Below are 21,166 nucleotides of genomic sequence, written 5' to 3' on the forward strand. Positions count from 1 at the left end.
GATAATTCAATGGATGAGAAAAATGAAGCTTGTTGAAAATATGCCACGGTTGTTTCTCTCTGGGTCTGAATTGTGTCCGTGATTGGAGTTGGAGTTAAGAAGCCTTCTCCCACCTAGGGACACTAAACTGAGGTACTGCATTAGAAGGTTTGTGCATCAGCTTTTTCTGCTGCATCATATGAATCAGACCTTGTAGTTGTTACTCAGGTACTCTAAAGCTGTGTCGCCATAGTAGGGAGCTGGATTAGGATGGAGTCTGAGAGGAAGAGACTTCTGTATTCTCATTTTGGCTCTGATCTGTATCTGTGCTTTGATCAGAGCTATATTTTGCTGCAGCCATGGTTGTGTTCTTAAAAGCTACATTTTTGGTGATTTTTGCACTTTTGTGATTTCATTGGGAATTAAAGCGTAATGAAATTTTATTATTTTTTTTAAATCACCTGAAAGGCCTATCTCAGTCTTTTTGCACCAAAGTTAAAAAAAGTCAGAAAGCCCTTAAAAATGGTATCCCTTAGTATTAAAACATCAGAAGTTTCTGTTATTTTGGTGGGACTGTAGGATGTAATTTTCACTATTCCGCAATATGTCTTGACCATTTACAGTGTTGCAAAGTCCAGAGGGACCTGGGACCTTTAAGGGTCTGTCTGCCTGATGAATGCTGAGGTTCACTAGCACACGATTTTGCAATGAAGACTTGGTTTGTGGATCACAGAGGGTAGAGGGTCGATTCCTTTTTGTTTTGCTCCGAGGGGGAAAAGGTCCAGTTTTAACAAGATTTGGATGTAGGTTTCTGTGGAAGTGGTATTGACAGCTGGCTCAGAGTTTATGTAATGTTGATAGAAGCAGAAATCTCATCTTTATTCTGAGTATTGAGTTAGTTTGACTATTTGGAAGCAGACGTTTTCACTATTGTCCATGTTTATTTGATTTCCTCACAGAAATAGTGATGTTTGTTTGCTTTTATTCATTTAATCGAATGTGACATTTTAAATGTGAATGTTCCTTTAAGAAATGGAAAATGTAGCGATAACTATTACAGTGTTAAAAACTTTATCCAGCTTAGTAACTTAGAAAAATACAAAGTAGTTGCTAAGTGGGAAATACCAAATCATACCCTTAAGTCCAAATGGAAAATAAGTTTCATCTCCAGAGTAGTTCCTTCTTGATAGAATTTGATTCTGAGCTATAGCAGATATATATCTTGCCTTGAAGGTAAAAAAAGAATATTATAGAATCATAGAATCATTTAGGTTGGAAAAGACCTTTAAGATCAAGTCCAACCATTAACCTACCACTGCCAAGTCCACCACTAAACCACATCCCTAAGGGCCACATCTACACGTCTTTTAAATGCCTCCAGGGATGGTGACTCAACCACTTCCCTGGGCAGCCTGTTCCAGTGCTTGATAACCCTTTTGGTGAAGAATTTTTTCCTAATATAACCCAGTATTACTTATGTTCTCATTCCTATGTTCTCCAATTTATAAAAGAGGTATAGGATTTTTTTGCAGGATTTTGTCTGTATAAATGAAAATTTTAATTTTCTTTATATAGATTTAAACGATAATCAGGAGAATACCAGGTCAATACTGTGCTCAATAGACAAGGCTTATGATTTCATTAATATTTATAAGTTAATACTGTGCTCAATAAGAAATGCCTTCATAATTGGACTGTAGGAAGATTAAGTAACTAAATATGAAAGATTAATTTTAGAAAGTAACTGTCAGGCTAAAGGAACAGTGTTATCAGCTGTGTTGCTTGCCATTCTGTTCAAGATGGTGTGAAACAACTGTTGCAGGACTATTTTGGGGGAAGGGATGAGGCCTCTTCCAGGGTTCAGGTTAGGTGAGAACAGAGACAAGTAAGTATATTGTAGATAAGTTCTTATACATGTGATATTTTTGAATGACTATCTTAAAAGCAACAAGTTCAATAATAGAATTAGATCTTGGCAACTGTGGGAAGTTAAAAAGATAATTTTAGGTAATCTTCTCATGTTTTGTGTTTTCTGTAGCATGAGAAAGTTTTATGATTTCTCAGTGAAAAAAAAAAAGCAAAATTATTCCCTCTAAACACAATAAAAGCACCTTTTCTTCTTAAAATGTTTTTGCTCGTCTTTCCTTGCATAAAGAATGCTTCTGTTTTCCAGTCACAGACAACTGCATAAGTGTTAAAAACACTTTCTCCTGAAACATCGCATACCCAGGGGAGAGAGTAAGAGAGCAAACATCACCTGACATGACAGAGGATCTAGAAACACATTGTGTAGGGAGCTGTTTCAGATGCTTTGGTGGTGAGGACAGAAGGCGACCACTATAGCTTAGAGGAACAGTGCTTTCCCCCTCGTTTCCCTTGTTCTTTCTGGCTGTGGCTCTAGCTTGCTTGCTTGTCCTTTACAGCCGTGCTACAGGGCACTGAGCAATTCAACAGGGTGAAATTATCAGCGCTTATGAGCAGTTAAAATCTACTGGCAACATATTTCTTCAGTCTTGCCTTGATTGATGAGACAGCTTGTGTATCTCTGATTGTAATTTGCAGAGAATAACAAACTCAGAACTGTGTTTCAAAACGGCTTGCTCATACTGATACACAACTATAATTGGAGCAAAGAAATTACATGTTTCAGATCCCTGAAGAATATTTCTTTAAAGGGTGTATCTAGCTTCAAGTATGGAGAGTCAGTATAAGAAAGACTAGGGAGTGCACTGTGATTATAAGATAAATCCTTTATTGTACTTGAGTTCTGCAGTATCTTTGGTTATTTGACTTGCTGGCTTAGTCACAGAAATGGTAGTTTGAAGGGATATTTACATTACATAGTCCAGCCTCCCAAATGAAGCATGCTGGTAAGTGCAGAAGCTTTTCCTGTAAAGATCAGGACGAAAAAGACATTAAGTCTTTCTCTTGTCGTCTGTCACTGAGTCCCCTGTCTGTCACCCACATATATTCTGAACTTCCATTTACAGCTGTCATGCCTGTGACTTCCCTACTTGTTACCTGAAATGTCCCTCCCTAGGTTTGTCTTCAGGTGAGCTCTGGCCTCCCTGATTTTGCCCCCAAGTTCCTGAACAGTACTTTATACTCTTTCCTTTTTTTGCTTGTCCTTGTTTTCACTCCCCCCCCCCCCCCCCCCTTTTTTCTTTTTAATTTTAGCTCATCAGAAAGCTTCTTCCTAAGCCAAGTGGGCCTTCTGCCAAAAATCCTAGCCTTCCCGCACAAGGGCCTCCTTCCTTCCTGAATTCTCAGTAAAAATCAGGGAGCTGTCATAGGAACTCTTCCCCTTTGGGCCTGTTTCCCTGGGATTTTACCCTGCTGTTCCCTGGAATAAGCCTAAATCCATGCTTCTAAAATCCCTCCCCACTCTGGTGCTTACCTTTCCAGCCTTTCTCTGTGTCCTCAATTCAGTCATCTTGAGGTCACTGCAATACAGGCTGCTGGCCAAGGTTCACCTACTAGTTCATCCCTATATGTGAGCAGCGGCTTAAGCAGCGCTACCGCTAGTGAGCCGCTTTAGCATTTGTGTTAGGAAGTTGTCACCAATGCAGTGCAAGAACTTGGATTGCCAGTGTAGTTCTGTGTTGTCCTCTCAGCAGAAGTCCAGGTGGTTAAAACCCCTCCACTTACTTGGTCAGGAAGTCTGTAACACACCCCTACCAACAGCAGTAAAAGCTTTTTCTCTCTTGCCTCAGAGCCTTGGTCTCCATTCCCTGAAAAAAACAGTTTAAAGCCACCTCACTGGGTTTAGCAAGCCTGTTTGCAAAGATGTTCTTCCTGGTCCAGATTAGGTGGGTTCTGTCTCTCCCTAGCGCTGGTTCCTCACCACAGACAAGATGCTGTGATTGAGGAAACCAAATCCTTGCTGGTGACGCCAGCTCTGCACTCTGGTGATGGTGTGTGGATGTATTTGCTGCTACCTGGGCCTCTTCTCTGGTAAGGATTCATAACATGTAAGGCAGCGTGGGGTCATCAAGGATCTGGCTACACAGTGCAGAACTGTGAGCTGCAGGGAGATCTGAGCTGTAGTCCTGTAAAAGAAGAGAGTCATTTTAGCCTGCTTTGGGTTTGTTTTCCTTTTCCTCAGTTGTGCTGTTTCAAGCAGGTTGGGCACTGCTCTGTACTGCTTGTAGTATCTAAACTAGTTTGTTTGTCTCTGCAGAGCGTTGTGTTGCGAGTAGAATATGCCTCTAATCTGATCTTCTGCATAATGGAGACCAATTTTATTATCTGTATACGTCTTCTATCTGATTTCCTTTTCTGAGTCAGAACTGATCTCGAGCTCTTAACTGTCTGTTTTACAGTTACGATTATCATCTGGCTATGTTTTCTGTGAAATTACTGGTTTTCTTTTAGGGCTGCTGACAGGTTGGAGCTGCCAGGCTGTAGCGTGCAGAGACTGCATGTTTCTCTGTCAGAAGTGGAAAGCCCTATTTACATTTTAAGCTTTACTCAGCAATAGTAACTGGACTGGAATATCATTCTAATGAGTTTAGAGGATAAATTTCTGGAGGATTTACAGTGCTTCTGTGTGGTGCCTAGCACATAAGGCTCTGGTCTATCACAGGAATCCCTAGGCACTAGTGAAGTACAAATGCTGAAAGTCACCGTTGCACAGGACAGATTTCAGGTGTTTCAGCTTTTACAGTGGAGTGCTCAGCAGTGTCCTAGAGACCTCTTGTAGCTTTCCAGAACCACCTTTATGTAAGACAGTGCTCATTTTAGAATTCAGGGATGGCATTTGGGTTGAGATCTAAAGATGTTTTCCTGTTTATGAATTGGAAGTTCAGCCTGGATGCTTCTTTAAATATTTTATAACAACTCACAATCCAGTGAACTTATTTGATTCCTTGGCAACGTGTAGATTCAGCCTGCACTGTTATGAAGACTCGAAAACCTGTACCAATAAGAAGACGTTCAAATTATCCTTATCTGCTTGAAGCCTTTTCCCTCACAGATGGGAAAATATCATAAATTCTTCACTTCTGTTGAAGATTGCTTGTATAATCTATTATTGTCTGTATGAAAAGCTTTTTGAAACTACTTGCAAGGCAATAAATTAACTCATAATACTTACAGGACTGCCAACTAATAGCTTCATGACCTTGAGAATGAAAATAGCAAAATGATATTTTTTAATAACTGATTTTTTTGTTTGTTTATATAAAAATAAAACAAAATTGTTTGCACAATTTCTGGACAATAGTAGTTGACATAGGAACTTAAATAATTAAAAATGTGAGGAGATATTTTAGCAGACATAGATTTGGGTTCAAGAAATAGCATGACTAAATTTGATAGGTTCAGCCACAGTTCCTTAAAAAGACAAAAAAAAAAAAAAAGAAAGAAAAAAATCTTTAAATCAATGTGGATGAGGAAAAGTGTCACTTTTGAAAGATGGAGCTAAATGTGATCATAGGGCATAAAATAAGAAAAATGAGGGAATCCCTATCAAGTAGCTCCAGTAGAACTGGGTGACTAAGCTGACACAGAGATGATAGAAATGGGTCAAAACATAGCTAAACTATGACAGTTTTAAAGGTAAAACAGCACAACAAGAAAAGGTATTTAGTAATTCGGAAGTGGGTAATGGATGATTTATCTCTTCAGGTAACTGGCTGATGGAGAATCAACTTGTTAGCAGGAATAAATGTAAGAGGTATATCTGCCCAGAGAAATGTAGAGGCACTGGGAGCTGAAGGGACGCATTAGCCTGCTGCTCTGCCCAATCTAGTTTCCTTGGCTAGAAATTGCGTGGCGTGTTCAGGAGGTCAGGCCAAGTCACCTGGGGGCTTGCTTATGAATCTTGGAATCACTGAAACTCATCAGTCTGTATCTTTCTTCCATTGATCTTCATAGAATCAAAAGAATAACCGTGCTAAGCAGAAACAGCACTAAAAGGATACGAAATAGCCACAGTTTCCAGTGTCTTGCAGCCTTTTTGGATACTCCTGAAATGGATGCCTTCCATGTGTGTATACTGGTTACAGATATTAGATACGTCTAGTCCAGATAGTTCCCAGAATATTTTTGTTCACCATTTTTAAAGCTGTAATTCCACTTTTTTTTTTTTTTTGGTCTGAGAGGTTAGTTTTGAATCTCTGGAAAAAAATAAGACATGAGCATTGCTGTGAATGAGCTGCAATGGCTGGCTGAAAACACTGAATTCAGAGCTCAGAGAAATGCCGACTGACTCCTGTATTGCATATGAGAAAGCTTGGTGTTTTCAGAAGCTTACAAACACAAAAGTAAGATGAGCATAGAGATGCATAGAGAGCTTCAAGTAAAATTAAATCACCAGAAGTTGTTCATGGATCTCTTCTTTTGTGCTTGAAAAGAGGTCATGCAAGGTGTGTTTTCTGGGGGCATAATAGACCACTCTGTCTTTCGGCAGTAAAGTTTTGCCAATTACCCTATCTTTAACCTTCCTTTTATTACGGAAAATTAATTAGAAGGTTCTGGAGAGGAAATGGGGAGTCACTGGGGTCTTTATTTTTTATGGCCTATTTAGCTTTGAAAGCGCGAATTAAAGTATTTTCCTAATATTTATAATGAAATCTGTCCTCTCATTCTCCTGTCCTGGTGATTACAAAACAAAAGCCCAGACTGCAAGGGTTCAGCCTGTATAATGGAACAAACAGCAGCTATGTCTTTACTGTGCCAGCTGAAACAGAAGCATGAAGAATTTAACCAAGGCAACATGAGATGTACTGAGTCACAGAAGTCTTTTTAAAACAAAAATGTTGGTATTCACCGTGTTTGGAAGCTGGGAGCAATGTAAAACAGTGAGAGCTAATATGATAGGATCTGGCTTCAGCTATAGTGTTGAGTGGAGATTTAATCAGAAAAATGAAATAGTCTAATGTAATTTAGGTTAAGTTTACAAGGAATACAGCAACTACTTAAATATTCTGAGGTTAATTTAGGTAACCGAAATTGCATACTAATTTTCATCCTCTTAAAATGTAGTTCTCCCTGTTTGAAGAAGTTTACAAAACCATTAGCAACACTGTTCCAGTCCTATTACCCTGCACAGGTAGGAAGTCTGTCTTTCTGTTTTCATCTGACATGGCACCTCCCTCACAGCTTGAGTCCTTGCTACGAGGTGGTATATCACAGATTGATAACCACAGAGCAGATGGAGAACAGAATGCCTGGACAGTTATTTTATGAGAAGATCAGGAATTATGACTTTATAATCTTCCTTCTTGCTATTTTGGAGAGAAGCCATGTTTACTGCTTTTACAGTAAGCATTAGCATAGCAAATTATGCTATCAGCCATAATGAGTAGTGCTAGTGGGAGAGGAGGTAAATAGTGAGATTGCAAAAGACAAGCCTGAACCTGAAGAGCTGAGCATCCTGATTGGAAATAGATGTTGATTATGCAGCCTGTGCACTGAAACATCAGTGTCTAATGGTGAGTCAAGGCTGAAGAGAACTGAAAAAATTTCTTACTCTGTATTTCTTTTACCAGCACCTGCAGACAAACTGAAACAGGAGGCATGCATGTTTGGCATGTTCTTGTTCTTTGAAGAGGACGTGGACAGGAAGCATTAAAGGAAATTGAGGGTTTTCTGCAGAAACATTTTTTCATATAAAATCCATTTATTATTATCATCGTTGTTGTTATTAATTTTTAAGTAAACATACTCAACTTCAGCTTCAGGCTCCTGGAGTCAAATTATGAAGTGATTTGTTTCATTCCAGTTGTGACATTTTTATACTTGTAGAACCAAGCTGCAGTGTTTGCTTTGGGTCAAATGTATATTAATTTTTCTTTATCTGTGTGAGCTTTTATGATATTTTTTTATAGTTTGTAATTCAGGTCCTTTACATCCCCATGATCTTTCTTGTCTGTAAGTCTATTTTTCTCTTGCCCTTGTCCTTCCTCTTGCAACTCCCCACAGCTCTTCCTGTTCAAGAGATCAGTACCATAATGGTTTAAAAAAATTACAGAGTAGATAGTAAGTGTCTCCACAGCACCTGGTACAGAAAAAGGAAAAATTTCAGGGAAGTATTTCTTAATGAACTCCACATCTGATAAATGGTTAAAATCGAAACATTTCCAAATGTTGTATCTGTATATAAAACAGTTGCAGTGAAATGCTGTAAGTTCTGCAGTTATCATAAAAAACCCCCCACCAAACAAACCTTAAGGCAAAGGTAGTAGTCTGTCGTCTCACATACACTGCAAAGCAAAACAGAGCTCAGGGAACTTCTTGTATAGCTATTGATTTTGTTCCACTTCTGTACTAGCAGAGGGGATTTTAATCTCATTAAATAAGTGGCACATATATTCCTGTCTTCACTGCCATTTTGACCAAGATTTTTCTATATTGAATAGGAGTTCACCTCAGATAACACACTTCAATTAAGGCTTCCTGCAGGAGATCACAACTATCTGTTGCCTACCTACCTCAACCTCTGGGCTACAGTGAGGGAAATAATTCTGGAAAACGTCTTGTCGCCAGTGTAACCTGAGAACAGGTTACATTTAACAGGTTGCCCAGAGAAGCTGTGGATGCCCCATCCTTGGAAGTGTTCAAGGCCAGGTTGGATGGGGCTTTGAGCAACCTGATCTAGTGGAAGGTGTCCCTACCCATGTCAGGGGAGTTGGAACTAGATGATCTTTAAAGCTCTCTTCCAATGCAAACCGTTCTATGAATCAGAAGATGTAATAATGGCAATCCAAAGCTTTTTGTGGACACCTCGACCCCCCCCACCTTCTGCTCCCCTCCCAATTGTTTTGTAAATTACAGCAAATTTCTGCAAAGGGCTCTGTGAAACTACAGAGCCAGCTCCAAAGCAGCTCTGAAGACGTGTTTATCATCCCATTTGCATTAACAGCTGTAATGATCATGATTTTCAACAGTGGGTCTTGTGTTGTCTGATAGTAACTCAAGAATTTCATTGTTAGGGTCAATGACAAGCTTTAACAAGCATGTTGTTTGATCATCAGTTCCAGAACCCCCACCTGCTGGTGCAAGAGAAGAAAACAAGCATAGAAGTGAGCACTAGAACACTGCACTGGAAGACAAATTATTGTACTGTGAAGAAATACAGAATAACGTGGATGTGAGAAACCAACAAAAGTATCTGAACTGGGAGAACAGAGCTGGTTGAATGTATCTTCAGCATGATCCCATTAAATCTTTTCAACTAGAGCCAATGAATTAAAACAGCATAGCGTCCCTCAGTTGATATGAATGAATATATGGATATCTCTGGAGCTCTGTACGTGCCCACTCAGTCTGCTTACCCTTTCAGTCTTTGGCTTTTCTGCTGTTGATGGGTTAAGAGATGCCCACTCTTCTGATGGTTTGTCTGTGATGTGCAAACTGGTTCGGTCAACAGCTGAACTGAGTTTGTGAATTAATTTTACGCTGTTTAGAGAACAGTTGTCAGCTCTCAAATACTGTTGATTTGCAATGGAGTCACGTCAACATCTAGAGGTGAATGTCTCCATATTCCTTTATGAATACCTTGTGCTACTCATCTTTGATTTATAGCTGTTTTAATTTTTTACTTGGATTCCTGTCTCCTTTGTAATTTTTCACCTTTTAAAATTAATTTAGAATAAAATGTAATACAAGACAGTAGGTTTTCAGAATGGAGATACTTCTTAACAAGTTTTTCTAATGTCAAGTTTAATAAGCCTACATTTTCAGACTTTGAATTTGCTGGTTGTTTTCTGAAACTATTTAGAATATGGTTTCAAATGTCACAGCAGGTAATTTGTCTGTTGAAAGAAGAGGTTTCTTGTTGGCCTTTTTAATTTGTATGTGTTAGAACACAATAATTGAAAATGTTCTTGCATTTCCCCACTATATTAGAAGAGTATTTCTTAATAATGTGACATACCTTCAAAGATTAATCACCCAATAAATTTTCTCTACTATTTTGATACATTGCACCAACTCAGAAAAGGCAGAATTTTATGGTGCTTTTTGTGCTGGAGCATAATGATTTTTTTTCTCACATAATTAACTCATTAATTTGGTATAGATAATAGTGCTCTTGTGTTTCTTTATTTTTAATTAAAATATTATCAATGTGTGGGTATGCTTTAACATTGCTTCTGTGAACGGAAGGAATGTATAGGAAGGGGTATGGTCTTGGCTTGAGCTCCTAGCACATGCTGAGCTAAGAATGCAGCTGGAGCTGTGGTTAAGAGACAGTACTAGTAAATAAAAAGGACCAGGATTTCTGCTTTGGCTCTAAAACCAAGAAACATAAAGATTTACATCCATACGGCTAAACTCTTCTACTCTCCAGAGCAAAGTTGGATGATACATCCGAACTACCCACTGGTATGGTCCCTGGCCCATGCTATCCCCGAACCACTTCCAGGCACTGTGTAGGAGAGCACTAGCTGGCAAAGACAAAAACCATTCTGGGAGCTGTAGTAACAGCTTAACAGTACAGAAGTTGCACGCTAGCACCCAGATTGGTACTCTGACTCTTCAGCTTAGCAGTGTAGACAAAGCCACAGTGTCTCCACGGTGCCAGTTTGGCTCGACCCCACACTTTGCTCACTTGTGGTAATTCAGCTCCTGCATTTCCTTTTGAAGTAGTTCCCTTCAAGAGAAAACTCAGGCACAGCAAGCGGGATAGCGTATTCAAGGTCTGCTCTAGGCAGTGCAGATGTGAACCATGCCAAGTTTGACTGTGCTTCAGCACTGTCCCAGCAGTACTTGCATCTTTGTATGCCCTAGCCTGACCTACTTCTATGCATGTGCCTTTGGTATCATGCTCTAATGCTGGTGTGGTGCAACACAACTTTCTCAGCATTTCAAGCACTTTGAACTGAAAAAAACCCTCAATGAAACAACAGTCATTGTGTCTCAGGGGCACCATATGTAGCCCAGAGGAGTTACAAGCCAAGTGCTATGCAATGTGAACATGAATCTAGCTGATCTGAAAGGTGCTAGTCCACAGCAATGTGGATGTGAACCAGCCCGCTTTAACTGGAGTAGGGCACAAGCCTGTTGTTGTCTGGTCCACAGACATGATAGAGATGTACTGCTGATCATACCATGTTTCTGTGTGAGGCAAGCTGCGCTTGTTAAGAGCCAGCAGGTGTTCCAAATGTTGCCATTTCTTAGCAAAAGTTGCGATATGCTAATGTTCAGACTTAAAAGCCCTAACTGATGTTGCATTTAAAAGGCACTATATTAAACTCTGAGATACTCTAAAAAGCATTTCATTTCAAAAAATGCACCCCCCCCCCCAATTTTCTATTGTCTGATTAAAATGTATGTAATTATAAGTTGGGCTAAAATTGCTCATGCATAAGTATCCCTATATACTATTAAAAATGCCCCAACAAGGAACACTTTGTGGACCTTCTTGCCACAGGGCAGGACATTAGTAGTTTTCATATGCTCAAGAACTATTGGATACATTCATGGAAGAAAGATCCAGGAGAGACTGACTGAAATCCAAAAGCTGTATTCTGAGGTAGTCCCTGACCTACAAATTGCTGGAGCCCAGGAGAGGGCTCTGCATGCTGCCCCTGTTCTTTATATTCCTCCTGAGGCAGCTGTTCCTGACAGGATGCTGAGATATAGGAGTGTCTAAGAACATACGGCTGATTTTATGTTCTTGCATTTTGTGCAGATCCCAGTACGTTGCAAGTGTTGGATTTTCACTGTTCTTCATGCTCAAACATATTCAATCTCATTTTAGTAAAGGGAACAAGAGCTGGTTATAAAAGAAACTGCTGCAAATGAAGAGTAAATTCTGAATGTGCATCTTGTTGACATTGTCCTTTACAGAGCTGGAAACTTTGTCATACCACAGCAGTATTATGTAAGAGAATGGTGGTGCATAAATGTTGCTGCAAAGCATACAAATACTGTATCCTTGTCCCTTAGGGCTGATCTTCTGAAAGACACAAACAGAAGATGACTATGGAATGAGAATGTAGCATAGAGGAAAAAAAGCATATTAAAGAATTGGCACAGTTTGGTTATATGCAAGTGGTGGCATAGGGCTTTTCTTCTTTTTGCATGTTTTTTAAATGAAACTAAAGGTAAGGAATTTTTGTAATGTGAATTTATACGTTGGTATATCTGGAATTAAAACAGAGGGTGTGTGTCCAGAACTGAATAAGCTAGGAAGAAAGTGGAAGGGTGAAGGAGCGAAGCACAAGAAGCCAGAGGAATCCTTTGTTTCCATCAAGAACAGAAAGGACATCCCATGGCTGTCACCATCCACATGATAGCTTTCTACATGATACCAATAACAGGGACACTAATTTTGACTTGTTATTGCTATTGATAATCAGTTTCACAATTTTTTTGTATTTTATTTGACCATCAGTTGTGATTACAAGAAAATTGAGAACCATGGCTAAACTTTTTTCTTTAACTTGTGCTGCATCATATATATGATGAAAAAGACTTCCTCATGCCTTACTAAATATATTGTAACTCTAGAAGGAAATGGCATTTGAGTTACGTTTCTGGGCTTAAGTTATAAACTGCTTTGACTTATAGATTTAAATTGATCCTGGCAGGTTCTTACCTTTCTGTTACTGAAGTTTTATGAATATAAGTTATTGATTTTCTGCTTAAAAGTCAGAGGCTTGCTGGTATATCACCTTGTGCTTTAGTAATACTTTGGTAATGTGGGTTACTGATATGGTATTTTTGGACGTGTTTGCTGAACACCTTTTCCAATCCTTGTATAGTGGTTATTTGCTTAATGCACAATTGTTTTTGCAGTTGCTAAACTCATCCTTTCATAGTGCCTATTGATTTTGAAGTGACACTTCTGCTTTTTGCCAGTTTTTGTGACCTCAGTGTATCTCTTGAGATTGCTATGGTAATAACTTCTATTTTCTTTTATCTGCTGTGTGTATTAATTTTAGTCTGTACTGATTTTAACTATAACAAAAAGAACTAGAACAGAAGCACTGACCTATTTGTATTGTGTTAGATAATATACATCTCGAGTATAAAGTCAGGTGCATATTCAAAATGGGTCACGTCCTGAAATCCTGACGAAAGTTTACTTGAAGTTCAGCATATTTTTAAAAACAAGACACAAAAGCCTCACTAATACAATACGAAAGTGAGAAATTCACCTATAACTGCATTGTCCGTTCAAAAAATGCATAAAAATATTTTTAAAGTCATAACAGTTAATTGAGGGTCTGTTCTTCCTGATTTGCCCCTAAAACTTCTGCATTCCCAAGTCATTTTACTAGCTGTTATTTAGTTGATGAGACATAAAAGCCAACTCTCAAATCTGTGCATATAGTAAAGATGTCAGATTTTTCTACAATATTAGGTAATGTCCAATTACGTAGTATGTGCAACTTTATATACATAGCTTAAATATGACTTTAAAATAAAATTCCACATGGTGTTTAATATTGATGGTGCTGTTCAAATGATTTCTCCATGACTTTCTACAAGTGTAGCTGATTTTGAACAAGAGCTGATATACCCTTATAGATATAATTTTGTATTTTAAATGTACTACGTTTATTAAGGATCCTATATAAACAGTATTAGTAGGGTCAGTGTCCTGTCTATCCTTTCAATATTAATTTATGTTTTATCTTTGTTTATTATTAGATTCTACACCTCTTGTCCTTTAAAATTTCCTCAAAGGAAATTTTGGGCAAAGGGCATTCCTGGGATTAATAACTGTAGAGCCTGGCCCTAGGCTGTAAGTCCTTAGACTCACTTCAAAACATAGAGGCAGCCACTTTCTTAAACTGTGGTGCTTGCATTAAGAAGGGAAAATAACTTTTGAATTCTTCTGTTTAGCTGTTAACATTTTATAGCTGTGCAGGCATGTCATGAAAAAGCCATGTCATGGTTTGCTCTGGCTTCTTTTTATTCTTTAAGTTCCCAGTGGGAACCGTAAATCCAGGTTCAAATGTGTCATTGAGTTGGTTATAAAATCTAAATTTATCTTGTGTTCTTCACCTTTGCAATGAACACTGGAATACCTAAGTACTCTTATTAAGAAAGAGTCAGGTTTCTGTTGCTCATTTATTCGAAATCTTCTTTGGAAAATATTAGATGCATTCAACTGTTCCTTCTGCAGCTTTTAAAAAAGCTTTAAAATCTATTTTATTTTGTTATTTTTTCTGTATTATATATCTTTTATATTCTTATATATCTATATTAATTATATTATCTGTTTTCTTCAATATAGATCTTTCTCTAATCACTAATATCTGGAAACAGATTTGAAAGTTGGGAAGGCTAGATTTGAGAGGGTCTGTTTGTGTAGTAAAGATCAGCTGCTTCTTTAGATGGCCTAATGTCTTAATGGCATATATATGAAGATACTTATGAGACCTTTTATTGCATGTCAGTGTTGTCTATTTTTAGCATCATTTTTCAAACTTGTCATCAGTTTCTGTAGAAATACAGTGCAACTCAACTAGAATTTATTTTCTGTCTTTCATCAGAAATTATGATTTGGTACTTCAGAGATCTTGGTAAAAGTTCTTTCATTTATGTGCTGGATACTCTCCTTTAACGTGTTAAAGTGCATAGTTTGTGTTTCAGAGTTGGTTGTAGTTTGTGTTTGTTGGTTTTAGGGGGAGTAAAATTACAAATTTTACATTTTATAATGTATAAGAATTTTCAAAATGATACTGTCAAAATAAGAAGCTGTGCCACTCTTGCAGTTTTCTTCCATCTTTGGTTCTCTTCAAGGGCTAGGGATGTGCCCAGAAAAACACTTTAATTTTAGAAATGTGGGGTTAGTGCCAAGTTAGTGCCAAAGCAGATGCTCGTTTGTACAAGAACAAAGCAAGAAGGGCCCCAGTGTTGCATAATCTGATCCATGCAAAAGTTCCTATAAAATCATCCTGCTTCAAGAGGGAGTCCTTTGTGAAATTGGTGAAGGTCCTTGTGAAATAAGGAATAGGATCAGTCCATGGTGTAGAGCCTTGATTTGTTTGTGTAGTGCTGCTTTGTATTGATAGAAAAAGGATAAAGACCTGGGTACAGAATGCTGCAAAAATCTGGTGTAAAAAGTAGGACAGAGCGCTTGTCAGCTTTGTATAATTAGGATTGCTCTGTTGTGGTACAGTTTTAAAATACTGTACCACATTTATATTTAGAATATTTTATTCTTACTGAAAATTAAAATCGAGTAATGTGATTCACCTTTTTTTTGACAAACCAAATAATTAGGGCTATTTCTCATTTGCCAGAGTGTTTAGAGCAAATTCAGTTTTCATTGTAATTAATTGTGTGTTCGATTACAGTTCACAACACTTGATAGTAGAAATTTTTCTGACAGTCTTGTTAGGGAATATTCTTCTTGGACCATTACTTCAAAATTCGTACTTGGAACTTTTAAACCGTTTGATCTGGAGACCTTTAATAGCTTTATGAAGAGTGTGCAGAACTTGACAGAAGCCTGTTGGGCAACACAGAAATCAGTGACAGCACTTTGGGTGAAGAAATGACCAAATCAGTCGACTTATCCCAGGAACCCATGGCTTTTGATGAAATTGTCTTGCAACTGTTTCTTTGATGTGCTTCACACCAGTGAAGGACTTTGTGCTGCTTTTCCTTATCAGCTGTGATGTGGTTAAATTGTCTGCCCTGAATGAAAACCTAATTTGCACATATTTTTGCTTGGGCAGTATTTCCCCTTTCTGTTCTGTGGATGGGCTCTTGGAAGCCATTTCCTTTGATAAGGCGCCTACCTCAACAAAAGAAAATCCTACTAAGAAGAAAATTGATTGGCCTGGCCGCGATGCTTGCTTTGGCAGGTGTCAGAGAGAAGCTGCAGGATATGGAGAGGAGTAGGGGAAAGATAAGATCTTATGAGAAATAAGATAATACGAGAATAAGATAAATGGCTTATGAAAATTAGCTAGTAGAAATTTCAGAACATCTTTGATAAGTAGTAATATAAAACTTTAGACACCTACACGTTGTGCAACATAGAAGTGTGCCAAAAGATACTGGATATTCTGTGTAACAGTCGTTACCTTCAGAATCCACTGCATGAAGATAACAGGCTGAGTGTGCAGCTTTGGATCCCCATGCATAGGTTTCAGTGATGTAAAAAAACTTGGAAATAATTGCAAATCAATTTGCCATTCAAAGGCAGATCATTTGCATTCATTTTCTATATGATAAGAAAGGGTGGCAGTAGCAGTTGGCTGCTAATTATGAATAAGACTTAGCATTTTTTAACCTTGCAATCTTCAATTTTGAGTGCTTATTTTAGGGATTAAGCTGGAAAAGGTTTGGAAGCAAGCCAAGTGTCAGTGGTGTTACTGTTTTAGACTTTATCACAGCATCCAGTCCGAAGGATGGATCTGAGTCTTCCTGCACTTCTAAAGCAAATCCAAGTAGTTTCTTAGGTTTTGCCAATCTACCTATTCCCTTGTTGTATTTGTTTTTTTTTATTATACAGCCAGTTTTTGATGGAAAACTCCCCACTCCCTGTTGACTGTACTATCAGAAGGAAGAGATGTCAGAATCCTGTTAGCTTTAGCTTTGGGATTTATGTGATTTTTAACATTAGCAGCATATGGTTTACTTGTCTTGTAAATTGTATTTGTGAGAAAACATTATCCCCTGATCCTGCAAAGCTGAGAATAATGATCTGAAGTGTGAGGCCTATGAAAGATACAATTCAGTATGAAGAGTGAATAAAAATCTTGTGATGCTTATAATGGTGTGCACTAATCCATAATGTCTAGGTATTGTTGGAGAATAAAGATAAAGAAGCAAAGCCAGAGCAAAATTCAATAACCATGTTTTTAAATTCTGAGAAATTAATATTTTAAAATAGCAATATATATATATGGGGGTTGAACTAGATGACCTTTAAAGGTCTCTAACCATTCTGTGATTCTATGATTAGTGTTTTAAATAATACACATTGAGTTTTGGGTTTTTTCTAAATACAGTTTTTAATTAGCAGCTACACATGCCATTTGATACTGTAAAATTGGTCTCTTATTTTGGTACAGGCTAAGTAATTAATGATTCATCTGTTCTTACAGCTATCCAATTTATATTTTATGTTGCCAGCTGGTTTATGATATGTCAAAGACACAGAGAAGGTATCATGGGTGTACTACATTAAAAATACAGTTTCTATCTATTGGTGAATAGATACAAACTAATCAGAAAATGGAATTATGACCTTGCATTACTTAAGATATTATGAAAACTGCATGTTTTTAAAATTATGACAAACAGCATGTAAGCAAGAAAAGACAAAAGCACTTAGTGGTTGCATTTCCACAAATGAGTGGAGCTTTCTCTAACTGGAAATGGAGCATTAAGTTACTTGCCAATGAGATTTTTACCAGCCCCCTTAACTGGATCGTCAATGTCATGCATTGGAGGTACTTATATTACTGGGTGTTCTCTTTAATTTTATCATTTTTACTGTGTCAGCTTTTATTATCATTAACAACTAGGCTCACAGACTCAATTGTGTCCCAGCAGGATTTCAGATTATTCCTCAAATTACAGCAATTTGTCATGATGTCAATGTTTTTTAACCTATAACCCTAGGTTACCTACAGAGTCTGCAGAGACCGGATTTCGCATGCCACAGATTCAATTTATGTTGTATGTAAACAATTACAGTGCTTCACAAACAAACAAAAGGCAGGCAAAGTCGAAACTAAGGGTCAAAGTCTAGCTTGTTGAGAATCCATTCTAACTGGATTTTTTTTTTCCCAAATGGGATATAGACAATGCAATAGTATCAGCTCTTTACCATAAAATGAAGTAGGAGTGAGAGAGACTTTTGTTAATGGCAGAAACTCTACCATTGGTGGCAGCAACAGAATTTAGAAGAATCACTCTTACGACTAGTATTTCTCATGATATGTGACTTTAAAAGTTTTCAAGAGTTTAAATGGTATTATAAGAGAGAAACAAGGAAAATGATCTTGAAGCTGAAAGAATGTTCTAGTTCAGGGACACCCAAAGCTGGGGAAGAGAAGGGAGGAGATCAACTGTTCAGCCTCTGGTAGCTTGTGTGATGTCCCCAGGTGTCCTCAATGCTGGGGATGGGGATGGGTGGTCTGAAAGCCCTGACTCAGCCCTGCCACCTGGGATGGCCAGAGCTGTCTTATGGGACACAACTGTGCTGACGCTTACCTGCACAGACAAGCTGTAGGACAACTCAGCTGCAGAGTGGAGGTTGGGACAAAGTGACCATCTTCACAAATTGTGTGTGGTGTTGAAGTGACTGAGGGGGAATCTGTTTGTTAAATGTAATGTAGAATCGCATTTGTTTTGTTCTCTTTTTATTCCTTTGTTACTATTTCAAATACTGCAACCATATGTTTACCTGCTTTTTTATTCTTGAACTTTCCTGTAACAAGGTGATCTTACAGAATCACAGAATGGTTGAGGTTGGAAGGGACCTCTGGAGGCCATCTGGTTACCCCTGCTCAAGCAGGGCTACCTAACACCGGTTACCCAGGACCATGTCCAAATGGTTTTTGAATATCTCCAAGGATGGAGACTCCACAACCTCCCTGGGCAACCTATGCCGGTGGTTGGTCACTCTCACAGTAAAAAAGTATTTCCTGATGTTCAGAGGGAACCTCCTGTGTTCCAGTTTGTGCCCATTGCCTCTGGTCCTGTCACTGGGCAGCAGTAGAAAGAGCCTGGCTCAGTCGTATTTGCACCCTTCCTTCAGGTATTTACAGACACTGATAAGATGCCCCTGAGCCTTTTCTTCTCCAGGCTGAACAGCCCCAGCTTTCTCAGCCTTTCTTCATATGTAAGGTGCTCCATCATCTTTGTGGCCCTTTGTTGGGCTCTCTCCAGTCTGTCCATGTCTCTCTCGTACTGGGGAGCCCAGAACTGGACACGGCACTGCAGGTATGGCCTCACCAGTGCTGAGCAGAGGGGAAGGATCACCTCCCTCACCTGCTGGCAATGCTTTGTCTAATGCAGCCCAGGATACCATTACCCTTTGCTGTAAGGGCACATTGCTGCCTCATGTTCAACCTGGTGTCCACCAGGACTGCCAGGTCCTTTTCTGCCAAGCTGCTTTCCAGCTGGGTGGCCCCCAGCATATATTAGTGCCTGGGGGCATTCCTCCCCAGGTGCAGGACTTTGCACTTCCCCTTGTTGAATTTCATGATCTTAGAGTTATTGGACAAATTCCAGCTATTCCAGTGAATAACTAGGAGCTTTCAGTTCACCCTCTTTAATTTGGCAGAAACTCAGTTTTTGTTAAAGAGTTGGGTCATGTACCCTCCCCCACCACTGCAAAGTGGCTTTAGGGGGCTGATGATGTGGAAATGTAAGGCGAGTTTCTAAGAGCAGAGGGAATCGTAGATCATCCCATAACTTGAAAATATCAAATTTTCCCAGGTGTGCTCTCCATTGTGTTTCAAGGATAAACACTGCTTCTCAAAACTGTTTTCCTATTGGGCGTTATACAGTCTTTCCTTCATTTGATTTTCAGTACAACTGAATGCCATCATTATTTCATGAGTTCACATTGTTGTATTTGAATGATGTCATCATAAGGTCTTAATGACCTCGCAGACTTACAGTAATTCAAGCAGTAGCAATTGCTGGTATGGTCAGATCTCAAAGATAAGACTGTCAAATGTAAATATGAAATCTTAATGAGGTATCCATAAAATGTAAGGTATGGTATAGTTCTGATTGCATTTTTCCTGACAATTGGCTAAAAGTCTGTCAGTGATACAGAAATGTCATGCTGTTAAATAACACTATTGAAGTTTTTCTTAGCTTCAAATAACAAATTTTCCATTAGCTACATTGTTTCTACAGGCCTATGTCTGTATTGTTTCTTTTTGATATATTTACAATGGTGATAACAGCAGTTATTTCCAAGGGTTGGGGTGATTTTGCCTTTTTAATCAGCTGCATTGCTCCCAAACTGTGTTTTCTGGTTGTATATGATTCCTCATTCCTGGTGATGGAAGCTGCGAATGGGCTTATCCACAGTTTTGTTTGCCAGCAACAGGTATGGGACTCTTTGCTGGCTTCTTCCGCTTCTGATTACTGTCACCTCAAAGGTGGAAGGATTGATACTCAGTGGCCATCTTATATGAATTTCTGTACTCTCTGAAGCACCATTAACATTTTCACCCCCATTAAACATGTCTTTCCATTTGATTCTGGATTATTTCCATTTTGGAAAACTTGCATAACGTGGCAAAATACGGAAATACAACATTACTATTTGTGTGCTTCAGTCTGAAAACTGATCTGCGTTTCAGCAAAATGTTGAATTTCAAAATGGTGAAATGCAAATATTTTTTTGCTCAGAATACAGAATCACTGTAGTGAACATTGTTTCATGCAAAAAGGCTATTCCTGGAAAAAAAGATTGGTAGTCTTGGGATTTAAGGGAAAGTTTGGGATTTAGGAGACCTGGCTATAGGAAACCACTTGCAGTAAGGTGAAATCTTAGTAAATCCTTGTTACGGTGAGTGCCCTGTGGTCAAGGGTCATGCTGCCAAAGTGAAGGTGAAGGAGTCGAGCTCAGAGGACACCCAGTAAATAGAAATGATAGATTTAGGATTCTTGGAGCATTAGACCTTTTATCAAATTATTTTGGTGTAGTGTTGCAAGAAGAAAAAATAGGTTTCTGGGGGAGCCTTGATGAGAACAGAATAAACTGAAAACAGTTTTATCATAAAAAATCTCTACAGTTAAAAGTAGTTGTTTTAGTGGAATACAGAGGCTGAATGTGGCTGCTGTGCAAAATGTGGGGGGATGGATTGGCAAAAGTCTGGTGCGTTGGCTTCCAGACGCCCTGTTCTGGGGGCTGTAGCTGTTGCTAAGAAATGAGAGGCTCTGCCTCCTTGGGATTGCCAGAGCCCTTCACCCCGCAGCCTTCAAGCTCAAACCCCACTTCAGCCTAGCTAAAAGAGACCAACGAGACTACAGTTCTTAAGTGTTATTTTATAAAGATGAAGTAGAGATCAAACCTCTGTGTTCTCAGCCTCCCCATCACTGTAAGCAAGTAGCTAGTGAATGGTATGCCTTTAGAAAGGGATTTGGTTAGCCACAGTGTTATTAAAGAACTTCAATTAAGCTTTCAGGTTAAATAGCTTTTGTGTTTTCTATTTTACTTACCAATACATATAGATAGATAGACAGTTTTCTGTGCTTCCTCTGAAATGATATTGTATTAAATTACTGGTTTGTTCATGTG

At 38.6% G+C, this 21,166-nt stretch overlaps 1 protein-coding gene across 1 annotated transcript in view; it reads left to right on the forward strand.

Annotated features, from left to right (window-relative positions):
* The window catches only part of PPP2R2C (protein phosphatase 2 regulatory subunit Bgamma), a 201,649-nt gene that overhangs the window by 24,881 nt on the left and 155,602 nt on the right, over nt 1-21,166 (forward strand). The gene's annotated exons all lie outside the window — the stretch shown is intronic.

This window comes from Ciconia boyciana, chromosome 5 (assembly GCF_034638445.1).
Source record: "Ciconia boyciana chromosome 5, ASM3463844v1, whole genome shotgun sequence".
Taxonomy (NCBI): Eukaryota; Metazoa; Chordata; class Aves; order Ciconiiformes; family Ciconiidae; genus Ciconia; species Ciconia boyciana.